This window comes from Lasioglossum baleicum, chromosome 1 (assembly GCF_051020765.1).
Source record: "Lasioglossum baleicum chromosome 1, iyLasBale1, whole genome shotgun sequence".
Classification (NCBI taxonomy): domain Eukaryota; kingdom Metazoa; phylum Arthropoda; class Insecta; order Hymenoptera; family Halictidae; genus Lasioglossum; species Lasioglossum baleicum.
The window spans coordinates 553,391-570,239 of NC_134929.1; the positions used below are offsets into that span (position 1 = coordinate 553,391).

General features: G+C 38.2%; 1 protein-coding gene across 13 annotated transcripts in view; it reads left to right on the forward strand.

The window, feature by feature from the left end:
• Positions 1 to 16,849, forward strand: part of LOC143210125 (uncharacterized) — a 957,580-nt gene that overhangs the window by 190,491 nt on the left and 750,240 nt on the right. For 3 of the 13 annotated variants that reach the window (XR_013009198.1, XM_076426766.1, XM_076426793.1), the window contains exon 2: positions 16,620 to 16,667. The gene's annotated coding sequence lies outside the window, so the exon portion shown is untranslated. Of the gene's footprint in view, positions 1 to 16,619; positions 16,668 to 16,849 lie in introns of those variants that run through there. The other 10 variants (XM_076426717.1, XM_076426736.1, XM_076426783.1 and 7 more) reach the window with 7 other exon arrangements.

Here is a 16,849-nt window from a genome sequence, read left to right on the forward strand (position 1 = left end):
TCAGTTTTTTATTAAAAAAAAATTTACTATTAATTTTTGATATCGAGATTTGTACAAAAGTGAATACTGATCAACTTTTGTTGGAAACATTTTTGCAGACACCATAAACAATAGTCTCTTTTTAATTTAATAAAAAATATCATTTGTAAAAAGTTTATATTTTATCACAAGCAATGCAGTAATCGTTGACTTTCATAGAAATTATTCGGGAAATCTAGTTCATTAAAAATATTAATTTGCATATGTTCTAGTTACAAATAATCATTATCGATGATAATCTGACTTGGACCTTATCGATGATAATTTGACTTGGATCTATTCTGACTCTCGCATAATTAGTAGCCCAATAAAATTTCTGTCCTCGACAATGGTTACTACTACTAATAGCAAAAAATTATTTCCATCATCGATAACGGTTCCTTATGACCACAAAGAATTGTTGTCGTTTATAATGGATATTTATCAGTCAAAGATAGTCTATCATCGATAATAATTATTTGTAAGTAGAACATATGCAAATTAATATTTTAAAACAACTGGATTTTCCGAATAATTTCTGTGAAATTCAACGATTACTGCCTTCCTTGCGATATAATAATATGAACTTTTTACAAATTATTTTTTTTTATTAAATTAAAAATAACTATTGTTTATGGTGTCTGGATAACAATTATCGCAAAATTGGCAGTATATTTTAAGTTATGTGAATACAATTTCTTTTATAAGTATTTAAAATTTGAAAATTAGTATAACTAAAATCGTCATTGACTGACAAATATACGAAATCGACGAACCAATTCTAGTGTTTGCGATCTTCATTTTAGTCGTTTTTACGAATCGTTAAAATCGTCTCTCGCATACCGTACGAACAGCACATCCAGCAACCGGCAAAACATTCTCCCCGAGAATGTCCCTTCTGTTGATGGAAAATTGCGGGAAAAAAATAAGATACGAAAAACGCGGGAATTTATTACACAACCCAATAGTTACAAATAATCATTATCGATGATAGATATTATCTTTGACTGGTAAACAACCATTATAAATGACAACAATTCTTTTTGGTCATAAGGAACCGTTATCGATGATGGAAATAATTTTTGGCTATTAGTAGTAGTAACCATTGTCGAGGACAGAAATTTTATTGGGCTATTAATTATGCGAGAGTCAGAATAGATCCAAGTCAAAATCATGTTTGTGGATATATCCGAAATAGCACGTTGATGTGGAAAACAAAAGAAAGGACTCGCGCGAGCTTCGAAAATTTTCTTTTCGTCCCTCTAATGAAATCGTAGTCGTTACAGTAAAATAAGAAGCGATTGTGTAGGCAGTGCTAAGTGCTAATGTTCGCCACTCGAAAGTAACTGCGCCCAAACCCCGGTAATCCGCAATAACCAAATCACTTCAGCGTGTCTTTAGAATACATTAACTATCGCCAGAAAACTCCGAAAAAGTCCACGATGTCACCGAGTCATAAAGCAATAAAAACTCGACCGTACGCCCCAACATTATTACTATTGTCGGACTCGGACCCGGACCGTCTACCTGCGTATAGTGAACTGGTGCCCTACCGTCGAACCTACAGAGGTGTCTTGGCAAAATATCTTCGCTCGACACGAGTTGCCGCCAGCGCAGTGGTGTTCACCACTAGAACGGTCTGGATTAGCTCGTTCGACGGGTTACGGCGCGGCGAACGACCGCGCTAGTGGTGAGCGCCACTGTTCTGGCGCGGTGTTGGAGTCGTCTAGTAGGCGGAAAAACTACCAGCGCAGCGTCAATTTTCGGACGGAGCGATGGTGCAGGTAGGCAGAGGAGGCGTCTAGTGGGCAACGACCTTTAAGGTCTTTGCACACTATACCGTCACGGCAGCTAACGGCAACGGACCGCGCGGTCAAAAAGGCACCGCGGTGGTGGTCTTTGCCGTACATTACTGACGGACCGGCAACGACACTTTCAGTGGCGCTCATCACTAGCGCGAGCGTTCGCCGCGCCGTAACTGGCCGTAACCCGTCGAACGACCTAATCCAGACCGTTCTAGTGGTGAACACCACTGCGCTGGCGGCAACTCGTGTCGAGCGAAGATATTTTGCCAAGACACCTCTGTAGGTTCGACGGTAGGGCACCAGTTCACTATACGCAGGTAGACGGTCCGGGTGCAAGTCCGACAATAGTAATAATGTTGGGGCGTACGGTCGAGTTTTTATTGCTCTATGACTGTATTGTAAAGACACGCTGTAGTGATTTGGTTATTGCGGATTACCGGGGTTTGGGCGCAGTTACTTTCGAGTGGCCAGCATTGGCACTGCCTACACAATCGCTTCTTATTTTACTGTAACGACTACGATTTTATTAGAGGGATGAAAAGAAAATTTTCGAAGCTCGCGCGAGTCGTTTCTTTTCTTTTCCATATCAATGTGCCATTTCGGATATATCCACAAACAGGATCTTGACTTGGATCTATTCTGACTCTCGCATAACACTAGTTTACAAAATGAAATTGATTTTATGTACATTTGATGAGAGGTAACTTTTCCTATGGATTTTCTCCTGCTGAATTCGAAAATAAAGGTGAACATTCTTTTTACGGAACAGCTTTTAAGATATTTTGATTTTTTCAATTTGTTCACTCCTTTTCACTTTAAAAACCATACCTGGAGCTAGATGTGTCCGATTTGGTCGTTCTTGGTACCAAATGAAAGACATTGAAATGATGAGTAAATATGTATAGTGGCATCTTTAATTGGTTAAGCGGTTCAAAAGATATTGATGAAAATAGTCCAGATTTTTAAAAAAATTAAATTTTTAAGCTTATTCTGTGGCAATAGAAACCGACAAAAACGTCCGCTTTCTCTTTATACATATACGTAAAGCAAAAAATAACACCAACCAGAAGTAAATCGGCCGAAAAATGATACAGTTATTAGCGATTGAGTGAATAAATCCAAATCCCACATTTTCTGAATATATTCATTTTTCGACAAGTGGCCATGCCGGCAATGGTTTCTTTTGTTCTCACGTTGATGCCACTGCTACAGCGAAAACTTATTTCGTTTTGAATAAAACAACACATTTTTGATTGCAAAAAACATACGAAAGAACCCAACTCTCTTTATTCTTTAGAATATTTTAGTAATAGTTTTGGCTCTAGCTCTGTCTTCGGTTGGTTTTGGGATCCGTTTCTCTCGCGAGGAACGATATGTAAAACCCTTGATAGCATCGCTCAATGGTCTTAATTTATTGGTGAAATCTCCCACCGTGTACTCTCCTAAATGTACATGAAATCAATTTCATTTTGTAAACTAGTGTAATTAGTAGCCCAATAAAATTTCTGTCCTCGACAATGATTACTAATACTAATAGCCAAAAATTATTTCCATCATCGATAGCGGTTCCATATGACCAAAAAGAATTGTTGTCCGTTATAATGGATATTTATCAGTCAATGATAATGTCTATCATCGATAAATGCAAATTTAATATTTTCGATTAACTAGATTTCCCGAATAACTTTTGTGAAATCCAACGATTACTGCATTCCTTGTGATAAAATATGAACTTTTTATAAATGATTTTTTTATCAAATTAAAAAGAGACTATTGTTTATGGCGTCTAGATAACAATCATCGCAAAATTGGCAGTATTTTTATGTTATGCGAGTAAAATTTCTTTTGTAAATATTTAAAACTTTAAATAACTAACTATAGTATAACTAAAATTGTCATGAATTGACAAATATACGAAATCAACGAACCAATTCTATTGTTTGCGATCTTCATTTTATTCGTTTAGTCGTTTTCCGTTCGAACACCACATCGAGCGGCCGGCAAAACATTCTCGCCGAGAATGTCCCTTTTGCCAAGACGTTGCGCGTCGTGTCGGTGCTGAACGGTGCCAGTCTAGTGCGCGCACCTCCATGGAAACTATATAGAAGAAAGTGAAATGTCGGCGCTTGCCGATATCGTGTGCGCACTTTTTCCCGTCCCGATACGTTGCCTCTCTATCCCGTCTACCTGCTGCGGCGATGCGGCCTATTGTCCGCATCCCCATTGAAATACAGAGGAGAGACCCAAAACGGCCTAGCGGTCCGCTGCCGTTACCTGCCGTGACGGTATAGTGTGCAAAGACCTTTAGTCGTAAGCAACGATGGGGCGCGACTGATGTCACAGCCTACCCTGTCATACATACATACATACATATGCAGGGTGTCCCAGCTAACTTGACCACCTTGAATATCTCGCTTAGTTTTAGTAATATTGTAGAAAAAAAACGTTATAGGACAATCTTAACCTAACTGAAGGGGCAATATTTATGATTTGGAAAAAACTATTTTCAAGGTCATTGTTTTACAAGATTTCAAGGTCATCGATATTTTTCTTTAATGGAATGAGGTATTTTTCAATACATCAATCGATGCAGCTGGACATTCGTTATAAAAAAGTGCTAACCTATAATATGTATGTCGAAAAGTTAGTAGTTCACGAGATATTTCAACTTAAATAACTCTAAAACACCATTACTGTCGTACTAAGACGTTACACAAGTAAGTAAACGCTAACATCAATTTCAATTTCAATGTCAATTTTGCAATTTCAACTTCAATTTCAATATCAACTCTTCAACATCATTTTCAACTTCAATTTCTCCACTTCAACTTTAACTTCAATTTCAATTTCAATATCAACCATTCAACTTCAATTTCAATTTCAACTCTTTAATCTCAATTTTTCAATTTCACTTTTTCAATTTCAACGTCAATTTTTCAATTTTAACTTCAATTTTTCAATTTCAATTCGTTAATTTCAACTCTTCAATTTCAATTTCAACATCAATTTTTCAATTTCAACTTCAATTTCAATATCAGCTCTTCAACTTTATTTTCAATTTCAATTTTTCCATTTCATCTTTAACTTCAACTTCAATTTCTACTCTTCAATTCCAACTTCAATTTTTCAATTTCAATTCGTCAATTTCAACTCTTCGATTTCAATTTCAACATCAATTTTTCAATTTCAACTTCAATTTCAATATCAGCTCTTCAACTTTAACTTCAACTTCAATTTTAACACTTCCATTTCAACTTCAATTTCTAGTCTTCAATTCCAACTTCAATTTTGCAATTTCACTTCGTTAATTTCAACGTCAATTTTTCGATTTCAAATTGAATTTCAATATCAACCCTTCAACTTCAATTTTTCAATTTCAACGTCAATTTCAATATCAACCCTTTGTTACGAGCCAGGGCCGCGAGTAGCACGAGTGGCCGGCGAAGGGTTATAAACCCAGGAATATGGTATCAATTTGTTAGTTAAGGTACGCGGACGAACCCAATGCGAAATTGGGGAGTCGCTAAGAATGTAGACAGTGAGGACGAACCTGACGCGAAATCAGGGAGCCTCTAGGAATGGAATCAGACGCAGACGAACCTGATGCGAAATCAGGGAGCTGCTGGGAAGGTGAAACTTCGTGAACGAACCCAATGCGAGATTGGGGAGTCACTAGGAAATGACGCGCAGACGAACCCGATGCGAAACCGGAGAGCTGCTAGGAGGTTGTAGAACAGCGCGGACGAACCCAATGCGAGATTGGGGAGCCGCTGGGAGGTTGGATAAAAGCACAGACGAACCTGATGCGAAATCAGGGAGCTGTTAGGATGCGGACGAACCCGATGCGAAATCAGGGAGCCGCTAGGATGGTATAGTTTTCGTGGACGAACCCAATGCGAAATCGGGGAGCCACTAGGTAGGAAAAATCTCTATTTGATAATTGGTAAGGCGCGAACGAACCTGATGCGAAATAAGGGAGTCGCTAGGATAGTTAGTAGACCTCGTAACTAATATAATCTAAATGATACAACCCGAGCGGTAAGGTTGTATCGTGTGGGAACGTTCAATTACTATATAAGGATTTTGGACGATAATTATAGGTTCAATGAACTTGCTCTAATTACCAATAACACAAATATATTCTACTTATAAAAGTCTGTAGTACAAGTGTGTATGTGTCGCGATTGGAAATGAGAGAAAAAGATATGAAATGTGAAAGATAGAATTTACCTAAACTACGGTGCTCGGTTTTCACGCACTGGCAATGCGGGGGACTCGGAAACAACTTCAACACTGACCAATAGACTATAAACCGAACAAACGGAATCTATAATGTTAGACTTTGATCCGAAAGGTACTTTAGCCCGATCTCGTTAGAAGTTAACTTTCCGAAATGCAGCACGACGTGACGCGATACGTGTCTACTGCAGTACTAACCCGCGAGAGTGAGAATCTAAGGGTTTATATACCCCTACAATGAATGGAATACTTTGTTCGTTATCTAATCGCGCTTAGAGATTAGGGCTTAGGGCCAGACTCTCATTTTTGTCACTTCTAACGAAATCGGAGCCAGAGCTCGGTCCTAAATCAAAGGGTTCGGAAGGTTATCTAGGACGCTTCCCGCCAGAGACGATCTGGAAGAGATTTCTGTGAGAAACGAACGGAATATATTCTCTATCCGTAACACCTTCAACTTCAACTTCATCTCTTCAATTTTAATTTTTCATTTTCAACGTCAATTTTTCAATTTCAACTCTTCACTTTACACTAGCAAGTAAACGCTGACGTTTTAGTACGACAGTAATGGTGTTTTAGAGTTATTTAAATCGAAATATCTCGTGAACTACTAACTTTTCGACATACATAGTGTCACGGCGTTTATTTCCCGGCGAACCGAGAGATAGCCGCCTTCGAGAAATTATGGCCTTGCGACCGGGCCACGCTCGGTCGCGCGACACGTGGTCCTCTCGAGACAAAAGATCTTCGCAGATTCGAACGGAACGACCAATTTGGACACGAAGTGAACGGGCGCCAGGCACGATACCGTACCACGCGAAACTCTCGAACGATTCGATCGGTTCTCAAAACGACGTCGAATCTGCGAACATCGTTTAGGCCGGTGACGGCCGCGAACAGGTCCAGGGAACCACGTGAGGAAAGGAACGGGGCATTCCCCGCGACGAGAACGTTTCTCACGGTAAATGAAGCTACTCGGTAGATCTCGGGCAAAATATAGTCGTTTATTAAAACGAGATGGTCATACAATCCGCCGGCCGTTGCCGGCGGTAGTCAATAGCTTTGCCGGCGGCTGTTCGGCCGATCGCGCGGAATAACTTCTATCGCGTCGAGCTCGGTCGTCACAGGACTTCGCGTGAATTTACAAGCCACGAGGGCACGAATTCGACCGAGCTCCGGTGACGTACGCGTTCCTAACTCGAGACTGGGCGAAACGTGCGAACGGTGAACGACACGAAACGAATACGGCGCATTATCCTCCCGAGGAACAATCCGAGGGCAACCCGAAGAATTACCGGGCGAATATCGTGGGTCCCGAACAGCTCGTGCACGAGGATTCGGCGACACACGATCCGCGGCCTCGCGAGCCTCTCAGGAGAGCGACTCCTGGTCAACGGTAAACGCGGGGAAACACGCGGTACACCGCGGTACGAACTTTCGCGAACTCAAATAACGTCCCCGAACCAACACGAACTGGTCGCAAAATATATCGAAATAAAGCCTGACTGGCACTTACCAAATACGCTGCGATGGCGGCGGTCGCAAAATATTACTATTCGATATCGCGGTCTAATTTTCGCACGTCTGTACTATTTGTAGTCCTTCGACCCAGTGGCCCAGTTCGAGATGGTTCGGAACGCGGAAGCGAGTTTTCCCCCCACTCTCGTCTTCGGCGACGCTCGGGCCAATCACGTTGTTTCTGGGCGCAGGGACGACTCGATGACATGTCGGCCCGGGCCTTCGGTATTTTCTATTTTTCCGAAGCTCGGCCGATATAAGGCGGTTAGTCGGCATCCATGGATCCGAGCCGTTCCGGTGTAGCTCTCATGGCATTTTCCGGATGAGACGTCGACGAGGGTGGACTGTTGATCGTCCTTATGTTTAACAGCCTCGTCGCTTTCTCCGGGTTGACAGATCCGGGCTCGGTCCAATCCTCGCCGTCTTCCTCGCCGGCGGCGCCCTGTGATTGGTGTTCCGAGCGTCTCCGCTTGCGGCCTTCCGCCAATCGGCGGCCGGAGACAGGTATCGGGCTCCTCGCCGATTTCGGTGGTTTCTGAAAACTCTTGTCGCGCCCGGCGGCGCGACATTCAAATGCGATAATTCTATTCTTTTGGGCGTTCGGATGTCCCAGGGAGAGCGCTCGTTATAACCGTTTCGTTATTATGCCGCTTTCCAGTGACCCGGTCTTTCGCTTAAGGTTCGGAGTGACGTAGGCGGAATCTGCCACGTCACAATAGGTTAGCACTTTTTTATAACGAATGTCCAGCTGCATCGATTGATGTATTAAAAAATACCTCATTCCATTAAAAAAAATATCGATGACCTTGAAATCTTATAAAAAAACGACCTTGATAATTTTTTCCCTTACACCGTTACATGTGGCCCTACAAAACAGTGTAACTTTATCCTAAGAAGTTTTTTTGTACAACGAAAAGTAACGGAGATATTTAGGTGTTCTGTTTCTTCGGACTCACCATGTATAGTTTTTTTAAAGATTGTGTAATGAAACTATTAGAAGAGCCAGGGAATCATTTATTTTCCGTATACGTACAACAATGTATTGAAAACAATGGTCATCATTTCAGAAATAAAGTAGTTCAACCAAACCATTTAGTGTAGTAAATTAATCACTGATAATACCTGTAATGCTTTTTGGATTTTTCATACTCAAGGTCACACGAAGGTCATTGTATAATATGTCATTGAAGAGGGCCTCACCCCTGCTATTACATCGCACAGTGGGGTATTTGGCCTGAAAAAGTGGAAAAAACTATTGTAGCGTTAATTATAGGCTCAAGGTTATAATATTATATATCGTTGGGATTCGCCTTCAGATCAGCTACAACATTATGAAATCCAAAATACATTTTAGTATTTGAAAAATCAAATTTACCTCAATTTTTTGAAAAAAAATTTTTTTTTTTAACTTTTATATATTGAAATTTGTAGACGACTGAATACTGTTCCTGTTTTGTTCGAAATATTTTTTTCTCAGATTATCGAAAACCCCTGAAAAAGCGAGGCGATAGTGGAATATTTGCACTATTATAACTTGAAAAGTATTTAAGAAAAAAATATTTTATTATAGCGTTTTGGAAAGCTCTGAAAACAATTTACAAGAATATGCAATAAAAAATAGGGTTTTCTATTTAAGCAATTGAAGATGACCTTCGCGTCATTTTCAAACGACTATCCAAGATCAAATCAATGACGCCATTTTATGGCCCCCTCGAAACCATACAACTTTTGTCAGAAACATTTTTTAACCAAAATGTTTAATTTCGAAGATATACGTCTGTTTCACTTTGAATGACTCACCCGGTATATTATAAGAACATTTTAAAACTATTACCATTAATTTTCATCCGAAAACACATCAGAAATTTCTACCTCGGATAATATTTCTTCTTCATTTGAGGCCAAGCGTAGCCGAACATGCAGGCGTACGCGAAACGCTGCTAAACGCTTAATACTAAATTAGCTATAAAATTTGAATCCGGACATATCCGGAATCAAACTTTGTCGGCTTATAATCACAAATCTTTACCGGATGTAATGACACCAAAAAGAGCACTCAATATCGCTTTATACTATAACAAAATTGTCAATAAAGTTTTGTAATTTTTAAAAAGCTTACAGAATGATAGTGTAACGTCGTACCGACGTGTTGCGTCGGTTTTGTTCATATGAGCAAATTCTCGCTGTATACACATTAGGGTGGACCTAAGCTATACTTGGCGAAAAATTTTTATCGAGATACAAAGCACGACGCCTCCCAGAATGGTTCTCTTTGGTGAGAAAAAAATTTGGGCAAAGTTTGAAATCGATCGAAAAAAAGGATCACGTGGCGCATTTAAATTGAAAATTTTGAAAATTTTGAAATTCATCGTAACTATAAAGTATTATATATCGTTGGATTTGTAATTTTTTTTAAAATAAGAATATGGAAAAATTATATGACCTTAATTTAAAAAAAAATAACGATGACCTTGAAATTTCGAAAATTTCATTTTTAAAAAAAATTTTTTTTGTGCCATTATATTTACCATATTGAACAGTGCAACTTTTTCCTCTGACATTTTTTCGTATAACCACAAATAACAGAGATATGTCATTTTGTATTGTACTATTGTACTATACATGTGAATGAATATTTTGAATATATTCTACAGAATAGTGATAAGGAACTATTTCTTATATTCTAATGTAAGACTATCCGCTTTTAAGATGGCAAGGACAGAGCGGGTCACCAAATAATACGCCGATCAATGGTGAAGCCGCTCGCCAAGAATGCATTTTATTAAATGAACAGACAAACAATACAAAATCTAGAGAGAGAATCCAAACTTGACAAGTCACTGGAAGAACGGGTCCTCAGACCCGAAGTGGCTGTAAGGACCCGCGCTGCCAGCGTATTTTATGACGCTACCCCTCTGGGTTTCCCTGAGAGGGAGGTAGCTGTGTGGTTCGCCTGTGCTGCGGACCCTCGACGTTCGATTTACATGTTTTTCGCTATTGTTGTTTTCGTTGCGTCAGGATATTGCTGGCGGTAATCTTTTACCATTTGCAGTACCAACTGCTTTTCTTCCTCATTGCGAGCTAAAATTTGATTGTATGTAATCCTGTATTAGCTTAACGGCTCTTTCTGCCGAATCATTGACCACAGGTAAAGCCTTAACTATATCTAAACCTAGTTTGTAAGAATCTTCATCTTGCCAAACTACTGGATCTTTTTTTAAAAATTCTGTCAATATATTAAATCTACTAAAAAATTTTCGGCTTTCGTCTGATATAAAACCTGAAATGTCCTCTTGCATGTGATCGGCCACATTAGTTGGTAAAATGACAAATTTTTTATAATAATCGCCGCTACTAAAAGATCACTAATTGATCAAGAAACTCTTGTTCCTGTTGATCTTGTATCTGGGATCGTCGTTTACAACTCTTTTGTAAGACCTTTCACTTGTGGTATAATGACTCCAATTTCTCGACGCAGCGACTGTTTAACTGAACTGGAATTTTGGCCTTTTCCCACAACACCTCCACTTCTTTAACAACAAGGTGTGCACTAGACCGAAGGTTCAATTTCACTTTCCGCAAATTATAAAATAGCACTCCTAAAACTTGTCGTTTCGATGGCAACTTAGCGTCAATTATCTGATTTTCATCATGTTCTAATAAGAACAGTTTTTCGCGACTTCTACTTTCCATTGGGCTTCTCAATTTATATAGAAATTGAGTAGTCTTCCTGTATGACTACTGTAACGTCTCGCGTCTGCCAAATCTGGATTGAACGACGATGATCACGAGTCCGATTTTGTAAGTTGAGGTGATAGTTGATCAAAGACAACACTTGAGGTTGTATGTTCGCTTGCTCGATACTGATGATTACAGTTCGTTAGCTCAGACAGATCTAATCGGTGGTTCTCTGATACATCTAAATCTTACTTCGGTGTGGATGTCGTTTGTTTGAAAAAGCGTGATGATTGGTTGATGGAGTTGAAAGTAATTGGTGGAAAAACTTGTAAGGATAGGAGTAGGAATAGGAGTGGGAGTTTAAGTACGGGTTGTTATAAAATTTTTAACGAGGGTTTACATCTGTTTCCCGGGTGTGCGCTTATGAATTTCAAGATAGGTAAAATTGTAAAAAAGTGGACTTAAGGTCCACGGGGTACATCTGGAGGTAACGTAATAAATTATATTGGGTCATAGATAATAAATGGATATGTTTAAATATCTGTTATTTGTGGTTCTATGAAAAAATGTAAGAGGAAAAAGTTGCATTGTTAAATATGGTAAATATAATGGCATAAAAAAATTTTTTTTTAAAAATCAAATTTTCGAAATTTCAAGGTCATCGTTATTTTTTTAAAAATTAAGGTCATATAATTTTTCCATATTCTTATTTAGAAAAAAATTACAAATCCAACGATATATAATACTTTATAGTTACGATGAATTTCAAAATTTTCAAAATTTTCAATTTAAATGCGCCACGTGATCCTTTTATCCGATCGATCTTAAATTTTGCACAAATTTTTTTCTCACCAAAGAGAACCATTCTGGGGGGCGTCGTGAAAAAAATTCGTTGGTCAAAAAATAAGGACCACCCTAGTATACATCGACGACAACATATTCGTCCGTACTTCGTACGATTTAGACAAAGGACTTCGCGGTTCACCGAATCCCTATGGTCCGCGCTCTCATTATAAATAAGACAAAATCGCGCGAATCGCTCTCCTTCCAGTTTCGGAATTCATACCATTCAGTTCTCTAGCGTCTTCAGTCGAGTTCAGTTTAATCGCGTTTTCGGACTTTGTTCCAAATCGCTCACGATATTCAGATCGTATTGCACCTTACCATTTCTACCATTTCCATTTCAATTATATTTCAATTGTTTCTAAATTATCTGTCGAGTTTGTTCGTGGATTCTTGTACCATACTTACAGATATTATTTCTGCGCTATTTTGTTCAAACGAGCTCGCTCGCTTTATAATTCATATTACAATTGCTATTTCTGTGCTATTTTGTTTGTACGAGCTCGCTCGCACTATCTTTCATATTACCATTGCTATTCCTGCGCTATTTCGTTCATATGAGCTTGCTCGCATCATTATTCAAATTATAATTGTTATTTTGTGCTATTCTGCTGTACGAGCTTGCTCGCACTATAATTCAAGTTCGTAATTCTTATTTTTGTGCTCTTTTGCTTTGTACGAGGTCGCTCGCAAACTACTGAATTTTATTCTGTGCTATATATTTCGTTCGAGCTTGCTCGCAAGCCGTCACTATATTTTGTTTCACGAGTTCTGCTCGCAAATCATTACTTTGTATCTATTCTGGTTCATTATACTTTGTTTGTTTAAACCTATTATTTCGCAGCTTTATTCAGCAACATCCTGCTCCTCGATATCTTCCACTTCTAAAGTGTCGTTCCCAGTGACCGGTTAAAGTGATCGCGAAAGTGAGTGTGCGCGTGGTGTTTCATCGGGTTGTTCGACTCCGACCTGGTTCCGCAAATTCCTCAGACTTCCTACGTCCGTTCTTCTAACCCTAAAAATTGGTGTATCAATCGTGTACGTCTGAGCCCAGAGGGTGCTCGGTACCGAGAGAACGCTAATTCCTTTCGATCGAAATCTCCTGTCACAAATCGAACAAACCCACGCGTTCGGACGAGTTGCACACACCCGCATAGTGACACTTCGACCACTGGGAACCATCTCTACTACCGCGACGCGTGTTAGTTCTACGCGGTGTTCACGACGGACGACGTCCGTCTCGGTTCGCATTTATTCCCCTCTTCGCCTTTTCAACAACGACGAACACCGGTATCGGGTCCCTGATCAGACGTGGACGTTACGCGCCACGTGGATCTAAGATCGTCTTAAATAAATTGGTCGGTTACGTCCCCGCCCCGTCTGGGCTCGTTTCGTCGGATCATTTCCGACCCGGGACGTAACAATAGGTAATATTCAAATATTAATAACTATACTAATTTAGATGATAACAAAATAAAATCTATGCGAAAGTGCTCTGTATACCTACCTAAACAACTTTTGTAATACAAGAATTTACAGAATTTTCCTTCAAACACTTGAAAATCGCCAATGAACAGACGCTGTCTTAGAGATTGTTTAAGAACGCCCAGCGCGCCTTAAAATCTCTCGACTTTCGATGAAGTTCACTACTTCACGGGTGTACAAATAGAAAAAATAATATTGCAGCCTTATTCTTCAGACCTTTAACTACAACGAACAGCAAAAATTTTATGCCATACGCAAAAATTTAGAAATCGAATTTTTTCCACTTTTTCGGGCCAAATACCCCACTGTGCATCGTGATAAAAAAATATATAGTTCCATTAAAAAAAAATTGATGACCTCGATATCTAGAAAAAAATGACCTTGAAAAAAGTTTTTTTCCCACTCATTATATTATCCCTTCGGTTAGGTTAATATTGTCCTATAACGTTTTTTTCTATTACTAAAACTAAGCGAGATATTCAAGGTGGTCAAGTTAGCTGGGACACTCTTTGTATAGGGTGAGTCACCTAAGACAAGCTACCTGAATAACTTCTACATTTTTTGAGGCAGGAAGAAATGCTTCAGCCAAAAGTTGTTTGGTTTCTAGGGGCCCATTACGTGGTCTACTTAACCTTTTTTCAAGTAGAGGTGCTTAGGAGATTAGAAGGTTAACTTAGTTTTTTTTTAAATGGAACCTTTTCGAGACAATTTCAACGATATAGTCATTCAAGGTCATTCATGGTACAGCCTGCTACAAAATGCTTTTTATTGCATTAAATTATATTGTTTAATTTTGTAGTTATCCATTTTTAAACAAACGAGTACTTTTATGCTGAAATATGAAAGGGGATACAGTGATATAAAACAAAGTTTTAGTTTCTCCTTTCGTAGTTGCGAACCATGTTATCCTTCATTAAGAATTATAGTACAAAAAATAGGCTGACATAGGGAACATGAACTGCCTAGTATGCACTTACCCCACTGTGATAGTGCGCTCTTGCCCCGTGTACTAATATTTACGGGGCAAGAGCATCTTAGTGTTTTTCTCAATAAATTTTAAAAAATACAATAAAAACGGTTTATTTAATGTAGACCTACAGCAATATTTGTTGTACTTACCTAAAATAATAACACAGAATATATTAATAACTTGTAAACTATTGGAGAACACTTTTATTCTTGGGCAACATCTATGTCAAATACTAACTTATACTACATTAATAAATACAAGCTAGAGACATTTTGTTCATATTTTAATAAAAATATCGCACTTACCCCACTCCACCTTATACATTTTAGGAACTCTCAGAATAGTCTGGTGTTGTGATACATAATACAGAACATTTCCGCAAAGGAAAAAGTTACTTCAAATGAGCTCAGGAGTCACCTCCCTCAAGGGACTATGTACCACATTTTTAGTGCGCCCTGTATAGTGTAATGTATAGCGAAATACTATGGTGAAAATGAAAATAAATTTTCTCAACAACTTCAAAGTCCAAAGTTCACAGAGTTATTTCGGGGCCAGAATTTTAATTAAAAAATCTCGGCAACTGATAGAAAGAGAGGGAAAGTCTTCTGCTACCGAGGATCAAAAGATATTTAATATGTGCAGCAGTCAATTTGGTGCCCATTGAAAATTACGATATGCATTTTAAAATTCTATCCAAGGACTCGTTTCAACTTCGCTCACATTTAACTTCAATTTACAACTTTAAAAAAGTGATCTATGTAATTTGCAATTCAACGAGGATATCTTTTTTTACCTTCGGTTAAGTAAGAAAACTTCTGCTTTAATGGATTCTATCAATTCTTCTTTGTATTTCTTTAGAAAGAAGTCGACAAGGAAACATATCGCGTCGATTATTTTTCCAGTTTTGATGGTTACGTCTGCTTAAAACCAATTTATTTGAATACATATTTTGTTAGTATAAAATTGTACTTTCGTGAGATATTGTTATTATCATTCGAGGTTATATACAATTTTAATAATATATTGAATTGGAGAAAAGATTTGTGAGATGAAATTATTTAATAACGGCCTTTGTAGTACCAGAACTATCTACTCCAATGTTTATTTTCGTATGTAATTCTATATTCTGTTTTTTTTTTGTATACAGTGTATTTCACCTAACTTGACCAACTTAATATCTCGCTTATGTTTCCTCGAGGTCAAAAATACTTTTTTCAAGGTCACTGTTGCATGTATTTTAAAATGGGGCTACATTACAACAGTCTTATAGCTCTTACGGTTCATTATAAGTCTTATAGCTCATAAAAAACAAATTCAACGATGTGCGATACGTTAACCTTCACGTGACTCTTTCAACTACAAAATTATATAACCCCCAGATAGCACAAAGACGTCTGAAATAAAACGTCTTAAAAACGTTTTAAAGACGTCTTATTGCTGACGTAAAACAACTCCCCGAAAAAGATGTCTTTAAAACGTTTTATTTCAGAGGTTAAACCGACGCGACGTTCCGAGATAGACGTCTTATTTCTGACGTAAAACAACTTCCCGAAAAAGACGTCTTTAAGACGACTGAAATAAAACGTTTTAAACTATCTGGGTATGTTTTCCTTTTATTAATACTTAAATGACTTACTCTGTCAACCGTCACATTCAAAATAGAATCAATCAACATCTGAAAGCCAAAATCAATAACGGTAACGACGTCGCGTCGTTGTTGTTCCTAATATCTACATTCGGCGAAGTTCACAACAGCATCACCACCCTACAAAAGTAATAATGCATATATATTCTACCTTAATAACAACATAGTGATGCAAACGTATGAATCAGCATCAGTATTTATTTTTCAGTACACTCAATAAAAAATATATATTTTTCATAACAAATGAAGCATGAAAATAAAGAAAAATGTTTCACTTCAGTCAAAGATATTAAATAACTTTGACATAATTAGAAAACAGAACACAAAAGTACGCTGCATGTTTTCATTATTCAATAAAACGGATATTCTACTACTCTGTTCTCGTGCAACTAATCATGTACGTCGTTACTTGTTTGTGCAGGATGATTTAGAGTTCCTGATTGTGCGATATCGATTGGCGTTTCAATTGGTAAGTACTGTCCACGTCAATGTTACTGCTACTAATTATCGTGTCGTTACGGTTGTCACTAGGATAATAGAACGTTTCCGAACCTTTATATCGAACGTAGTACTAACGTGTGAATCTACATTTCAAGTATTTCTAACAACAATTTTTGCTTTACGTTTTAAATTTGTTTTAAACATTTTCAG